We start from the raw sequence: 15,275 nt of genomic DNA on the forward strand, positions 1-15,275 counted from the left end.
AAAAAAATTACAAACCCCTCTTGAGAATTACAGGTATTAAGGCCTATACTTTGTGTGCCCGTGCCCTCTGACTGCCTAAAGGCAGCCAGACCCTTTTTTTCCCCTGAACCTAACCTGCCAGTGCCACAAAGTGTACCTTGACTTGTATTAGAAACTCATTGGGTGGAGATGATGGCCCTTAACTGGTGGTTTTACACCCAGCAGGCCTTTGGTGCCGATTAAGATAGGTTTCCTCCTGATTGCCAGGTGTTCAATTAGACAGCTGAGACGGCTTAGCCATCTGATTAGAGGGAGTTCCAGCCTATCAGAAGCTCCCTAGTTGCTCTGCCTAGGGAAGGTATAAATATCTCCAGTCTTTCTTTCATTTTTTATTCTCCTCTGAGGAAGGCACAACTTGCCGAAACGTTAGGAGCTCCATTTTAAAACTGTATTAGTCCCACTGATTCTCTCAGACCAGAGATCAGTCTCAGTCCATTTTATTGTGTTTAGAAACACTTATTTGTTCACCCTCTCCTGAAAAATAAAAGGTTTCTTTTTTAAAAACTGAGCTGAACTTCTCTTACTTCACATTTTAGTCTTCCCACCAGTTCTCCTACTTCCCTTACTTCACAGCTTAGTTTACTTACCAGTTCTCCTACTTCCTTCCTCTGCTTCTTTAATGTAAATTAATGCAGCCTAGGAGTATTCAAATGTGTGTATTGAATGTGCACGCTTGTCATCACATGAATCAAAGTCAACTCACCCTCTGTGCTGTATTGTGTGCGGTCGGTGACTCCAAAACTGGGATCCACTGCTTCACTTCCCAGATCTGGATCCACTCAACCACGCACCTTGACTAAAACAAACACAAAACTGCCCAAAGGTCAGCAGTAAATGTTAGCATACGTCTGTAGTGTAAGAGAGGTCAACGATCTCTCAAATATGTTTGCGCCGTCCGTGTCAAAATTGATTCTTAGGAACGATGTAAAATAGTAAATGTACCAAAATTAGTCAATACTGGATATGTGAAGGAATCTCGAATCCAAAATTGAAGTTAGAATTCCTAAATCAAACTCAACATCTAAATCAGAGTCAAAATCAAGATCACAATCCAGTTCCAAATCAGAATTCGAAAGGTTTAAAATTGGAAGTAAAATGAAATTAAAAAAGAATGAATAATTAATCAATTAAATATTAAATTCAACTTTAAAAAAATCAATAACTGTGTTCAAAGATATTCAATCAGAAATACCAATGCAAGTCAAACTGTTGAACTGCACTTACACTCTGGTCTGCACAATAATGAATCTCATTTACTAATGAATCACAATTAAGTTCAAGAATTGAAGAAGCACAACTGAAACCATTAATCTTTGTTATAATGTTTAATTAAAACTAAAGTCAGGATGTAAGCTTACAGGTCTTAGACAATGAAGCTCTAACAAATTCACAGATTCTAAACACTCATTACTATTATCTAGCAGTTACTCCTCCTGGCCGCTAGTTGGTTTTCTGGCGTTTTGCATTTCTTCTACTATTTTTCGCCGACAGGAAGTTATCCTGATGTTATGCTAACGGATATGCTAACGACAAAAACGGAGCTTCTAATCAAGCATACACACAAGTTTCACCAAAATCCCACACTTTAATTCCACTGGTACGCCCTCTGTCTCCTCTCACACTCTACTGGTTATTTTATTTTATAAGCACTTTTATCTTACATACAGAGTACCGCAAAACCGGAGCTACGCGTAGCTAGCGTTAGCTCCTCACAGCGCGGCTACAGATTATGCAATGTTATTCATCATTTTAAACGTATTTCCACGCTGCTAAAACACAGACTGGTCACACGTATTATTATCCATTCTTGGAGGTCACAGTTAAACTGAGACTAGGGGGACCTAGAGTGTCTAAATGATGGACTTACCTCCTCTGATGAGGGCGGGGACACCTCCTTTAGGAGACCCGCCAGGACACCTGCAAAATATGAAAAAAAATTACAAACCCCTCTTGAGAATTACAGGTATTAAGGCCTATACTTTGTGTGCCCGTGCCCTCTGACTGCCTAAAGGCAGCCAGACCCTTTTTTTCCCCTGAACCTAACCTGCCAGTGCCACAAAGTGTACCTTGACTTGTATTAGAAACTCATTGGGTGGAGATGATGGCCCTTAACTGGTGGTTTTACACCCAGCAGGCCTTTGGTGCCGATTAAGACAGGTTTCCTCCTGATTGCCAGGTGTTCAATTAGACAGCTGAGACGGCTTAGCCATCTGATTAGAGGGAGTTCCAGCCTATCAGAAGCTCCCTAGTTGCTCTGCCTAGGGAAGGTATAAATATCTCCAGTCTTTCTTTCATTTTTTATTCTCCTCTGAGGAAGGCACAACTTGCCGAAACGTTAGGAGCTCCATTTTAAAACTGTATTAGTCCCACTGATTCTCTCAGACCAGAGATCAGTCTCAGTCCATTTTATTGTGTTTAGAAACACTTATTTGTTCACCCTCTCCTGAAAAATAAAAGGTTTCTTTTTTAAAAACTGAGCTGAACTTCTCTTACTTCACATTTTAGTCTTCCCACCAGTTCTCCTACTTCCCTTACTTCACAGCTTAGTTTACTTACCAGTTCTCCTACTTCCTTCCTCTGCTTCTTTAATGTAAATTAATGCAGCCTAGGAGTATTCAAATGTGTGTATTGAATGTGCACGCTTGTCATCACATGAATCAAAGTCAACTCACCCTCTGTGCTGTATTGTGTGCGGTCGTTGACTCCAAAACTGGGATCCACTGCTTCACTTCCCAGATCTGGATCCACTCAACCACGCACCTTGACTAAAACAAACACAAAACTGCCCAAAGGTCAGCAGTAAATGTTAGCATACGTCTGTAGTGTAAGAGAGGTCAACGATCTCTCAAATATGTTTGCGCCGTCCGTGTCAAAATTGATTCTTAGGAACGATGTAAAATAGTAAATGTACCAAAATTAGTCAATACTGGATATGTGAAGGAATCTCGAATCCAAAATTGAAGTTAGAATTCCTAAATCAAACTCAACATCTAAATCAGAGTCAAAATCAAGATCACAATCCAGTTCCAAATCAGAATTCGAAAGGTTTAAAATTGGAAGTAAAATGAAATTAAAAAATAATGAATAATTAATCAATTAAATATTAAATTCAACTTTAAAAAAATCAATAACTGTGTTCAAAGATATTCAATCAGAAATACCAATGCAAGTCAAACTGTTGAACTGCACTTACACTCTGGTCTGCACAATAATGAATCTCTTACTAATGAATCACAATTAAGTTCAAGAATTGAAGAAGCACAACTGAAACCATTAATCTTTGTTATAATGTTTAATTAAAACTAAAGTCAGGATGTAAGCTTACAGGTCTTAGACAATGAAGCTCTAACAAATTCACAGATTCTAAACACTCATTACTATTATCTAGCAGTTACTCCTCCTGGCCGCTAGTTGGTTTTCTGGCGTTTTGCATTTCTTCTACTATTTTTCGCCGACAGGAAGTTATCCTGATGTTATGCTAACGGATATGCTAACGACAAAAACGGAGCTTCTAATCAAGCATACACACACACAAGTTTCACCAAAATCCCACACTTTAATTCCACTGGTACGCCCTCTGTCTCCTCTCACACTCTACTGGTTATTTTATTTTATAAGCACTTTTATTTTACATACAGAGTACCGCAAAACCGGAGCTACACGTAGCTAGCGTTAGCTCCTCACAGCGCGGCTACAGATTATGCAATGTTATTCATCATTTTAAACGTATTTCCACGCTGCTAAAACACAGACTGGTCACACGTATTATTATCCATTCTTGGAGGTCACAGTTAAACTGAGACTAGGGGGACCTAGAGTGTCTAAATGATGGACTTACCTCCTCTGATGAGGGCGGGGACACCTCCTTTAGGAGACCCGCCAGGACACCTGCAAAATATGAAAAAAAATTACAAACCCCTCTTGAGAATTACAGGTATTAAGGCCTATACTTTGTGTGCCCGCGCCCTCTGACTGCCTAAAGGCAGCCAGACCCTTTTTTTCCCCTGAACCTAACCTGCCAGTGCCACAAAGTGTACCTTGACTTGTATTAGAAACTCATTGGGTGGAGATGATGGCCCTTAACTAGTGGTTTTAAACCTAGCAGGCCTTTGGTGCCGATTAAGACAGGTTTCCTCCTGATTGCCAGGTGTTCAATTAGACAGCTGAGACGGCTTAGCCATCTGATTAGAGGGAGTTCCAGCCTATCAGAAGCTCCCTAGTTGCTCCGCCTAGGGAAGGTATAAATATCTCCAGTCTTTCTTTCATTTTTTATTCTCCTCTGAGGAAGGCACAACTTGCCGAAATGTTAGGAGCTCCATTTTAAAACTGTATTAGTCCCACTGATTCTCTCAGACCAGAGATCAGTCTCAGTCCATTTTATTGTGTTTAGAAACACTTATTTGTTCACCCTCTCCTGAAAAATAAAAGGTTTCTTTTTTTTTAAACTGAGCTGAACTTCTCTTACTTCACATTTTAGTCTTCCCACCAGTTCTCCTACTTCCCTTACTTCACAGCTTAGTTTACTTACCAGTTCTCCTACTTCCTTCCTCTGCTTCTTTAATGTAAATTAATGCAGCCTAGGAGTATTCAAATGTGTGTATTGAATGTGCACGCTTGTCATCACATGAATCAAAGTCAACTCACCCTCTGTGCTGTATTGTGTGCGGTCGTTGACCCCAAAACTGGGATCCACTGCTTCACTTCCCAGATCTGGATCCACTCAACCACGCACCTTGACTAAAACAAACACAAAACTGCCCAAAGGTCAGCAGTAAATGTTAGCATACGTCTGTAGTGTAAGAGAGGTCAACGATCTCTCAAATATGTTTGCGCCGTCCGTGTCAAAATTGATTCTTAGGAACGATGTAAAATAGTAAATGTACCAAAATTAGTCAATGCTTGATATGTGAAGGAATCTCGAATCCAAAATTGAAGTTAGAATTCCTAAATCAAACTCAACATCTAAATCAGAGTCAAAATCAAGATCACAATCCAGTTCCAAATCAGAATTCGAAAGGTTTAAAATTGGAAGTAAAATGAAATAAAAAAATAATGAATAATTAATCAATTAAATATTAAATTCAACTTTAAAAAAATCAATAACTGTGTTCAAAGATATTCAATCAGAAATACCAATGCAAGTCAAACTGTTGAACTGCACTTACACTCTGGTCTGCACAATAATGAATCTCATTTACTAATGAATCACAATTAAGTTCAAGAATTGAAGAAGCACAACTGAAACCATTAATCTTTGTTATAATGTTTAATTAAAACTAAAGTCAGGATGTAAGCTTACAGGTCTTAGACAATGAAGCTCTAACAAATTCACAGATTCTAAACACTTATTACTATTATCTAGCAGTTACTCCTCCTGGCCGCTAGTTGGTTTTCTGGCGTTTTGCATTTCTTCTACTATTTTTCGCCGACAGGAAGTTATCCTGATGTTATGCTAACGGATATGCTAACGACAAAAACGGAGCTTCTAATCAAGCATACGCACACACAAGTTTCACCAAAATCCCACACTTTAATTCCACTGGTACGCCCTCTGTCTCCTCTCACACTCTACTGGTTATTTTATTTTATAAGCACTTTTATTTTACATACAGAGTACCGCAAAACCGGAGCTACACGTAGCTAGCGTTAGCTCCTCACAGCGCGGCTACAGATTATGCAATGTTATTCATCATTTTAAACGTATTTCCACGCTGCTAAAACACAGACTGGTCACACGTATTATTATCCATTCTTGGAGGTCACAGTTAAACTGAGACTAGGGGGACCTAGAGTGTCTAAATGATGGACTTACCTCCTCTGATGAGGGCGGGGACACCTCCTTTAGGAGACCCGCCAGGACACCTGCAAAATATGAAAAAAAATTACAAACCCCTCTTGAGAATTACAGGTATTAAGGCCTATACTTTGTGTGCCCGTGCCCTCTGACTGCCTAAAGGCAGCCAGACCCTTTTTTTCCCCTGAACCTAACCTGCCAGTGCCACAAAGTGTACCTTGACTTGTATTAGAAACTCATTTGGGTGGAGATGATGGCCCTTAACTGGTGGTTTTACACCCAGCAGGCCTTTGGTGCCGATTAAGACAGGTTTCCTCCTGATTGCCAGGTGTTCAATTAGACAGCTGAGACGGCTTAGCCATCTGATTACAGGGAGTTCCAGCCTATCAGAAGCTCCCTAGTTGCTCCGCCTAGGGAAGGTATAAATATCTCCAGTCTTTCTTTCATTTTTTATTCTCCTCTGAGGAAGGCACAACTTGCCGAAACGTTAGGCGCTCCATTTTAAAACTGTATTAGTCCCACTGATTCTCTCAGACCAGAGATCAGTCTCAGTCCATTTTATTGTGTTTAGAAACACTTATTTGTTCACCCTCTCCTGAAAAATAAAAGGTTTCTTTTTTTTTTAAACTGAGCTGAACTTCTCTTACTTCACATTTTAGTCTTCCCACCAGTTCTCCTACTTCCCTTACTTCACAGCTTAGTTTACTTACCAGTTCTCCTACTTCCTTCCTCTGCTTCTTTAATGTAAATTAATGCAGCCTAGGAGTATTCAAATGTGTGTATTGAATGTGCACGCTTGTCATCACATGAATCAAAGTCAACTCACCCTCTGTGCTGTATTGTGTGCGGTCGTTGACTCCAAAACTGGGATCCACTGCTTCACTTCCCAGATCTGGATCCACTCAACCACGCACCTTGACTAAAACAAACACAAAACTGCCCAAAGGTCAGCAGTAAATGTTAGCATACGTCTGTAGTGTAAGAGAGGTCAACGATCTCTCAAATATGTTTGCGCCGTCCGTGTCAAAATTGATTCTTAGGAACGATGTAAAATAGTAAATGTACCAAAATTAGTCAATACTGGATATGTGAAGGAATCTCGAATCCAAAATTGAAGTTAGAATTCCTAAATCAAACTCAACATCTAAATCAGAGTCAAAATCAAGATCACAATCCAGTTCCAAATCAGAATTCGAAAGGTTTAAAATTGGAAGTAAAATGAAATTAAAAAATAATGAATAATTAATCAATTAAATATTAAATTCAACTTTTAAAAAATCAATAACTGTGTTCAAAGATATTCAATCAGAAATACCAATGCAAGTCAAACTGTTGAACTGCACTTACACTCTGGTCTGCACAATAATGAATCTCATTTACTAATGAATCACAATTAAGTTCAAGAATTGAAGAAGCACAACTGAAACCATTAATCTTTGTTATAATGTTTAATTAAAACTAAAGTCAGGATGTAAGCTTACAGGTCTTAGACAATGAAGCTCTAACAAATTCACAGATTCTAAACACTCATTACTATTATCTAGCAGTTACTCCTCCTGGCCGCTAGTTGGTTTTCTGGCATTTTGCATTTCTTCTACTATTTTTCGCCGACAGGAAGTTATCCTGATGTTATGCTAACGGATATGCTAACGACAAAAACGGAGCTTCTAATCAAGCATACACACACAAGTTTCACCAAAATCCCACACTTTAATTCCACTGGTACGCCCTCTGTCTCCTCTCACACTCTACTGGTTATTTTATTTTATAAGCACTTTTATTTTACATACAGAGTACCGCAAAACCGGAGCTACACGTAGCTAGCGTTAGCTCCTCACAGCGCGGCTACAGATTATGCAATGTTATTCATCATTTTAAACGTATTTCCACGCTGCTAAAACACAGACTGGTCACACGTATTATTATCCATTCTTGGAGGTCACAGTTAAACTGAGACTAGGGGGACCTAGAGTGTCTAAATGATGGACTTACCTCCTCTGATGAGGGCGGGGACACCTCCTTTAGGAGACCCGCCAGGACACCTGCAAAATATGAAAAAAAATTACAAACCCCTCTTGAGAATTACAGGTATTAAGGCCTATACTTTGTGTGCCCGTGCCCTCTGACTGCCTAAAGGCAGCCAGACCCTTTTTTTCCCCTGAACCTAACCTGCCAGTGCCACAAAGTGTACCTTGACTTGTATTAGAAACTCATTGGGTGGAGATGATGGCCCTTAACTGGTGGTTTTACACCCAGCAGGCCTTTGGTGCCGATTAAGACAGGTTTCCTCCTGATTGCCAGGTGTTCAATTAGACAGCTGAGACGGCTTAGCCATCTGATTAGAGGGAGTTCCAGCCTATCAGAAGCTCCCTAGTTGCTCCGCCTAGGGAAGGTATAAATATCTCCAGTCTTTCTTTCATTTTTTATTCTCCTCTGAGGAAGGCACAACTTGCCGAAACGTTAGGAGCTCCATTTTAAAACTGTATTAGTCCCACTGATTCTCTCAGACCAGAGATCAGTCTCAGTCCATTTTATTGTGTTTAGAAACACTTATTTGTTCACCCTCTCCTGAAAAATAAAAGGTTTCTTTTTTAAAAAACTGAGCTGAACTTCTTACTTCACATTTTAGTCTTCCCACCAGTTCTCCTACTTCCCTTACTTCACAGCTTAGTTTACTTACCAGTTCTCCTACTTCCTTCCTCTGCTTCTTTAATGTAAATTAATGCGGCCTAGGAGTATTCAAATGTGTGTATTGAATGTGCACGCTTGTCATCACATGAATCAAAGTCAACTCACCCTCTGTGCTGTATTGTGTGCGGTCGTTGACTCCAAAACTGGGATCCACTGCTTCACTTCCCAGATCTGGATCCACTCAACCACGCACCTTGACTAAAACAAACACAAAACTGCCCAAAGGTCAGCAGTAAATGTTAGCATACGTCTGTAGTGTAAGAGAGGTCAACGATCTCTCAAATATGTTTGCGCCGTCCGTGTCAAAATTGATTCTTAGGAACGATGTAAAATAGTAAATGTACCAAAATTAGTCAATGCTTGATATGTGAAGGAATCTCGAATCCAAAATTGAAGTTAGAATTCCTAAATCAAACTCAACATCTAAATCAGAGTCAAAATCAAGATCACAATCCAGTTCCAAATCAGAATTCGAAAGGTTTAAAATTGGAAGTAAAATGAAATTAAAAAATAATGAATAATTAATCAATTAAATATTAAATTCAACTTTTAAAAAATCAATAACTGTGTTCAAAGATATTCAATCAGAAATACCAATGCAAGTCAAACTGTTGAACTGCACTTACACTCTGGTCTGCACAATAATGAATCTCATTTACTAATGAATCACAATTAAGTTCAAGAATTGAAGAAGCACAACTGAAACCATTAATCTTTGTTATAATGTTTAATTAAAACTAAAGTCAGGATGTAAGCTTACAGGTCTTAGACAATGAAGCTCTAACAAATTCACAGATTCTAAACACTTATTACTATTATCTAGCAGTTACTCCTCCTGGCCGCTAGTTGGTTTTCTGGCGTTTTGCATTTCTTCTACTATTTTTCGCCGACAGGAAGTTATCCTGATGTTATGCTAACGGATATGCTAACGACAAAAACGGAGCTTCTAATCAAGCATACGCACACACAAGTTTCACCAAAATCCCACACTTTAATTCCACTGGTACGCCCTCTGTCTCCTCTCACACTCTACTGGTTATTTTATTTTATAAGCACTTTTATTTTACATACAGAGTACCGCAAAACCGGAGCTACACGTAGCTAGCGTTAGCTCCTCACAGCGCGGCTACAGATTATGCAATGTTATTCATCATTTTAAACGTATTTCCACGCTGCTAAAACACAGACTGGTCACACGTATTATTATCCATTCTTGGAGGTCACAGTTAAACTGAGACTAGGGGGACCTAGAGTGTCTAAATGATGGACTTACCTCCTCTGATGAGGGCGGGGACACCTCCTTTAGGAGACCCGCCAGGACACCTGCAAAATATGAAAAAAAATTACAAACCCCTCTTGAGAATTACAGGTATTAAGGCCTATACTTTGTGTGCCCGTGCCCTCTGACTGCCTAAAGGCAGCCAGACCCTTTTTTTCCCCTGAACCTAACCTGCCAGTGCCACAAAGTGTACCTTGACTTGTATTAGAAACTCATTTGGTTTTACACCCAGCAGGCCTTTGGTGCCGATTAAGACAGGTTTCCTCCTGATTGCCAGGTGTTCAATTAGACAGCTGAGACGGCTTAGCCATCTGATTACAGGGAGTTCCAGCCTATCAGAAGCTCCCTAGTTGCTCCGCCTAGGGAAGGTATAAATATCTCCAGTCTTTCTTTCATTTTTTATTCTCCTCTGAGGAAGGCACAACTTGCCGAAACGTTAGGAGCTCCATTTTAAAACTGTATTAGTCCCACTGATTCTCTCAGACCAGAGATCAGTCTCAGTCCATTTTATTGTGTTTAGAAACACTTATTTGTTCACCCTCTCCTGAAAAATAAAAGGTTTCTTTTTTTTAAAACTGAGCTGAACTTCTCTTACTTCACATTTTAGTCTTCCCACCAGTTCTCCTACTTCTCTTACTTCACAGCTTAGTTTACTTACCAGTTCTCCTACTTCCTTCCTCTGCTTCTTTAATGTAAATTAATGCAGCCTAGGAGTATTCAAATGTGTGTATTGAATGTGCACGCTTGTCATCACATGAATCAAAGTCAACTCACCCTCTGTGCTGTATTGTGTGCGGTCGTTGACTCCAAAACTGGGATCCACTGCTTCACTTCCCAGATCTGGATCCACTCAACCACGCACCTTGACTAAAACAAACACAAAACTGCCCAAAGGTCAGCAGTAAATGTTAGCATACGTCTGTAGTGTAAGAGAGGTCAACGATCTCTCAAATATGTTTGCGCCGTCCGTGTCAAAATTGATTCTTAGGAACGATGTAAAATAGTAAATGTACCAAAATTAGTCAATACTGGATATGTGAAGGAATCTCGAATCCAAAATTGAAGTTAGAATTCCTAAATCAAACTCAACATCTAAATCAGAGTCAAAATCAAGATCACAATCCAGTTCCAAATCAGAATTCGAAAGGTTTAAAATTGGAAGTAAAATGAAATTAAAAAATAATGAATAATTAATCAATTAAATATTAAATTCAACTTTTAAAAAATCAATAACTGTGTTCAAAGATATTCAATCAGAAATACCAATGCAAGTCAAACTGTTGAACTGCACTTACACTCTGGTCTGCACAATAATGAATCTCATTTACTAATGAATCACAATTAAGTTCAAGAATTGAAGAAGCACAACTGAAACCATTAATCTTTGTTATAATGTTTAATTAAAACTAAAGTCAGGATGTAAGCTTACAGGTCTTAGACAATGAAGCTCTAACAAATTCACAGATTCTAAACACTCATTACTATTATCTAGCAGTTACTCCTCCTGGCCGCTAGTTGGTTTTCTGGCATTTTGCATTTCTTCTACTATTTTTCGCCGACAGGAAGTTATCCTGATGTTATGCTAACGGATATGCTAACGACAAAAACGGAGCTTCTAATCAAGCATACACACACAAGTTTCACCAAAATCCCACACTTTAATTCCACTGGTACGCCCTCTGTCTCCTCTCACACTCTACTGGTTATTTTATTTTATAAGCACTTTTATTTTACATACAGAGTACCGCAAAACCGGAGCTACACGTAGCTAGCGTTAGCTCCTCACAGCGCGGCTACAGATTATGCAATGTTATTCATCATTTTAAACGTATTTCCACGCTGCTAAAACACAGACTGGTCACACGTATTATTATCCATTCTTGGAGGTCACAGTTAAACTGAGACTAGGGGGACCTAGAGTGTCTAAATGATGGACTTACCTCCTCTGATGAGGGCGGGGACACCTCCTTTAGGAGACCCGCCAGGACACCTGCAAAATATGAAAAAAAATTACAAACCCCTCTTGAGAATTACAGGTATTAAGGCCTATACTTTGTGTGCCCGTGCCCTCTGACTGCCTAAAGGCAGCCAGACCCTTTTTTTCCACTGAACCTAACCTGCCAGTGCCACAAAGTGTACCTTGACTTGTATTAGAAACTCATTGGGTGGAGATGATGGCCCTTAACTGGTGGTTTTACACCCAGCAGGCCTTTGGTGCCGATTAAGACAGGTTTCCTCCTGATTGCCAGGTGTTCAATTAGACAGCTGAGACGGCTTAGCCATCTGATTAGAGGGAGTTCCAGCCTATCAGAAGCTCCCTAGTTGCTCCGCCTAGGGAAGGTATAAATATCTCCAGTCTTTCTTTCATTTTTTATTCTCCTCTGAGGAAGGCACAACTTGCCGAAACGTTAGGAGCTCCATTTTAAAACTGTATTAGTCCCACTGATTCTCTCAGACCAGAGATCAGTCTCAGTCCATTTTATTGTGTTTAGAAACACTTATTTGTTCACCCTCTCCTGAAAAATAAAAGGTTTCTTTTTTAAAAAACTGAGCTGAACTTCTTACTTCACATTTTAGTCTTCCCACCAGTTCTCCTACTTCCCTTACTTCACAGCTTAGTTTACTTACCAGTTCTCCTACTTCCTTCCTCTGCTTCTTTAATGTAAATTAATGCGGCCTAGGAGTATTCAAATGTGTGTATTGAATGTGCACGCTTGTCATCACATGAATCAAAGTCAACTCACCCTCTGTGCTGTATTGTGTGCGGTCGTTGACTCCAAAACTGGGATCCACTGCTTCACTTCCCAGATCTGGATCCACTCAACCACGCACCTTGACTAAAACAAACACAAAACTGCCCAAAGGTCAGCAGTAAATGTTAGCATACGTCTGTAGTGTAAGAGAGGTCAACGATCTCTCAAATATGTTTGCGCCGTCCGTGTCAAAATTGATTCTTAGGAACGATGTAAAATAGTAAATGTACCAAAATTAGTCAATGCTTGATATGTGAAGGAATCTCGAATCCAAAATTGAAGTTAGAATTCCTAAATCAAACTCAACATCTAAATCAGAGTCAAAATCAAGATCACAATCCAGTTCCAAATCAGAATTCGAAAGGTTTAAAATTGGAAGTAAAATGAAATTAAAAAATAATGAATAATTAATCAATTAAATATTAAATTCAACTTTAAAAAAATCAATAACTGTGTTCAAAGATATTCAATCAGAAATACCAATGCAAGTCAAACTGTTGAACTGCACTTACACTCTGGTCTGCACAATAATGAATCTCATTTACTAATGAATCACAATTAAGTTCAAGAATTGAAGAAGCACAACTGAAACCATTAATCTTTGTTATAATGTTTAATTAAAACTAAAGTCAGGATGTAAGCTTACAGGTCTTAGACAATGAAGCTCTAACAAATTCACAGATTCTAAACACTTATTACTATTATCTAGCAGTTACTCCTCCTGGCCGCTAGTTGGTTTTCTGGCGTTTTGCATTTCTTCTACTATTTTTCGCCGACAGGAAGTTATCCTGATGTTATGCTAACGGATATGCTAACGACAAAAACGGAGCTTCTAATCAAGCATACGCACACACAAGTTTCACCAAAATCCCACACTTTAATTCCACTGGTACGCCCTCTGTCTCCTCTCACACTCTACTGGTTATTTTATTTTATAAGCACTTTTATTTTACATACAGAGTACCGCAAAACCGGAGCTACACGTAGCTAGCGTTAGCTCCTCACAGCGCGGCTACAGATTATGCAATGTTATTCATCATTTTAAACGTATTTCCACGCTGCTAAAACACAGACTGGTCACACGTATTATTATCCATTCTTGGAGGTCACAGTTAAACTGAGACTAGGGGGACCTAGAGTGTCTAAATGATGGACTTACCTCCTCTGATGAGGGCGGGGACACCTCCTTTAGGAGACCCGCCAGGACACCTGCAAAATATGAAAAAAAATTACAAACCCCTCTTGAGAATTACAGGTATTAAGGCCTATACTTTGTGTGCCCGTGCCCTCTGACTGCCTAAAGGCAGCCAGACCCTTTTTTTCCCCTGAACCTAACCTGCCAGTGCCACAAAGTGTACCTTGACTTGTATTAGAAACTCATTTGGTTTTACACCCAGCAGGCCTTTGGTGCAGATTAAGACAGGTTTCCTCCTGATTGCCAGGTGTTCAATTAGACAGCTGAGACGGCTTAGCCATCTGATTACAGGGAGTTCCAGCCTATCAGAAGCTCCCTAGTTGCTCCGCCTAGGGAAGGTATAAATATCTCCAGTCTTTCTTTCATTTTTTATTCTCCTCTGAGGAAGGCACAACTTGCCGAAACGTTAGGAGCTCCATTTTAAAACTGTATTAGTCCCACTGATTCTCTCAGACCAGAGATCAGTCTCAGTCCATTTTATTGTGTTTAGAAACACTTATTTGTTCACCCTCTCCTGAAAAATAAAAGGTTTCTTTTTTTTAAAACTGAGCTGAACTTCTCTTACTTCACATTTTAGTCTTCCCACCAGTTCTCCTACTTCCCTTACTTCACAGCTTAGTTTACTTACCAGTTCTCCTACTTCCTTCCTCTGCTTCTTTAATGTAAATTAATGCAGCCTAGGAGTATTCAAATGTGTGTATTGAATGTGCACGCTTGTCATCACATGAATCAAAGTCAACTCACCCTCTGTGCTGTATTGTGTGCGGTCGGTGACTCCAAAACTGGGATCCACTGCTTCACTTCCCAGATCTGGATCCACTCAACCACGCACCTTGACTAAAACAAACACAAAACTGCCCAAAGGTCAGCAGTAAATGTTAGCATACGTCTGTAGTGTAAGAGAGGTCAACGATCTCTCAAATATGTTTGCGCCGTCCGTGTCAAAATTGATTCTTAGGAACGATGTAAAATAGTAAATGTACCAAAATTAGTCAATACTGGATATGTGAAGGAATCTCGAATCCAAAATTGAAGTTAGAATTCCTAAATCAAACTCAACATCTAAATCAGAGTCAAAATCAAGATCACAATCCAGTTCCAAATCAGAATTCGAAAGGTTTAAAATTGGAAGTAAAATGAAATTAAAAAATAATGAATAATTAATCAATTAAATATTAAATTCAACTTTAAAAAAATCAATAACTGTGTTCAAAGATATTCAATCAGAAATACCAATGCAAGTCAAACTGTTGAACTGCACTTACACTCTGGTCTGCACAATAATGAATCTCATTTACTAATGAATCACAATTAAGTTCAAGAATTGAAGAAGCACAACTGAAACCATTAATCTTTGTTATAATGTTTAATTAAAACTAAAGTCAGGATGTAAGCTTACAGGTCTTAGACAATGAAGCTCTAACAAATTCACAGATTCTAAACACTCATTACTATTATCTAGCAGTTACTCCTCCTGGCCGCTAGTTGGTTTTCTGGCGTTTTGCATTTCTTCTACTATTTTTC

This window comes from Melanostigma gelatinosum, assembly GCF_949748355.1.
Source record: "Melanostigma gelatinosum genome assembly, chromosome: 16".
Classification (NCBI taxonomy): Eukaryota; Metazoa; Chordata; class Actinopteri; order Perciformes; family Zoarcidae; genus Melanostigma; species Melanostigma gelatinosum.